Genomic DNA, 2,234 nt, shown 5'->3' on the forward strand with positions numbered 1-2,234 from the left:
TTTTAAGGTATTTTTTTAAAAAATAGACAGTGAGCAATGCTAGTGATTATTCTCAGAAACTAAGCTTGGAAGGCCCTGCTTTGATGTTATAATGTCTTTTTTCCTTCTGACATGTACCAGATGAAATTTTGAAAAGCTCCCTTACAGATTAAATATATTACACCCAAAGACAGACCTAGAGGGAAATTAGAACTGTAACTATGGAAACCAGAGTAATCAAACTGCATTTTTCCTGAGTTGAGATGAAGAAAGACTTAGAACATTATTAAAGGAAAATAGTATTTTTCTTACTATAGGGTGAGTGGTGATGGAAAAGAGGCAGTTATATTGGATTTATATTGGGTAAGAGAGTCAACAGCACTATATCACAGCTAATGAGAGGACTTTAGTACATTATGTAGCCCACATATTGTCTAAGTCATAGAGTTACATCTGATATGTGGCTTCAAACAACATGAAATTTGTTAAATTTCAGTGACATTGAGAGAAAAGCAATTGTAGCTGCACTCTGGAAGTCATGTATCTAACCCCTCACCCCACATGTTAGGTACCCACAGTACTGGACCAGCCCATCAATCAGGAATGGCCAGGATGTGATCAGCAGGTAAACCAAAGAAATCTTTTGACAGGAAACTAAAGTCTTCTGTGTGACTATTGAGAAACATCAGAATCTCCTCTTGAATCCTCTCTAGTCTAGAGGAGCTTGTCACCACCTTCATCATCAGTTTCTTCTTCAACATGAGACTCTACACACATGGCATTCTACGGAGACTTGCAATGGTGTTTTTCCAATATTATCATACCTAAGAATTACCTGTAAAATCTAATTCTTTAGGTTTGCAGTAGAGTGTATAATTTTAACTGGACTCACAGAAGATTCCAGGCAAGAAGCACCTAGGCATTGCTTCAAGAAAGACTGGCCTAAGGAAGTCATTCCATCTTCCTGACAGTATATGCCTTGAAAGCCTAGCTAATATTCTTCTGGACTTGGAGTTAGAAAGTTAAAAAGAAAAAAGTTAACATTATCTTTCATTGATTAAAGTATAATCCATTAAATAAAGGTCAAAATTTAAGTCTTGATTGAATCACTTCTTCATGACCCTGAAGATCTGAATATCTCATGCAATTAGTTGTAGCAATAGTTTATGGAGGTCCTTGTCTGATATAATGGCAGTAAAAATGAACGGGGCTCTGGGAATTGTACTTAGTCTTGTAAAAGCCCTCTTTGAAAAACTGGCTATAGTATCAGCCAGCTTGAAGTCCCAGATACTCAAGAAGCTAATATAGATGTGTCCCTTTAGTCCAGGAATTCCAGACCAACCTGCACAACATAACAAGACCCCATATTAAAGAAAAAAGTAAGATAAAAAGGCTATCTTTGATAGCCTCAGTGATGCCAAGCAGAAAGTGTTCATACGTACAAGGATCAAGTGAATCACATTCCTTTATATAAAATAAATTGTATTTGTAAATGAAAATGGATTCTGATTCTAATCTAATTCTAAGGGCATAATGCTGATCTAAAGCTGACTAGAAAGTCTAATTCTAGGGACATCTGTATGGTCACAGGAAGACCAACTGGCAGAGAATATCATAAGGCTATGATAACAGGGAGATCCAAAACTAAGTTGCAACAGTTATCTTTCCCATTGATAAACGTAATACGTGGCACCTACAACTCAAAGGAGGAAAGTTTAATTTGGCTCACAGTTTTAGGAGATTCAGCTCCATAGCAGAACCAGCATGGTGGGGTTGTATGGTGGGACAAAACGGTTTAGTTCAGGACTTACCTTGAAACCTTGTACTGCAGTTTGTAGATCCTTTGTCAGTGTCAGCCATGTGGATGAGTTATGGCCATTGCTTGACCAATTTGCTTTCTGTGAAAGCCTGAGAGAATGTTTTCTCTCTAGATGACTCTCCTTAGAGAATTTGACTGACCTTGTCAGATGCAAAAGTTACATTTTTTGTTATATGTGTCTTGTTTTATCTTGGTCATAAACATCCAGCAGAAAAGTATAAACATGAGGTATAAAAAGTAAAGCCATGTTAATGTGCTGAGCTGTAAAAGACTCAAGTCAACAACTTATGACATTGCCCGTTCCATGGATAACCCACTACTATTATGGTATATTGGACTCGGATTATTTTGCTGACTTCATGCACCTACAAGATTTGAATGGCAACGGAACACCCATATCTGAAAAAACTAAGCAAAAAAGGGGATATAAATGATA

Source organism: Octodon degus, unplaced genomic scaffold, assembly GCF_000260255.1.
Source record: "Octodon degus isolate 3935 unplaced genomic scaffold, OctDeg1.0 scaffold00071, whole genome shotgun sequence".
NCBI lineage: Eukaryota > Metazoa > Chordata > Mammalia > Rodentia > Octodontidae > Octodon > Octodon degus.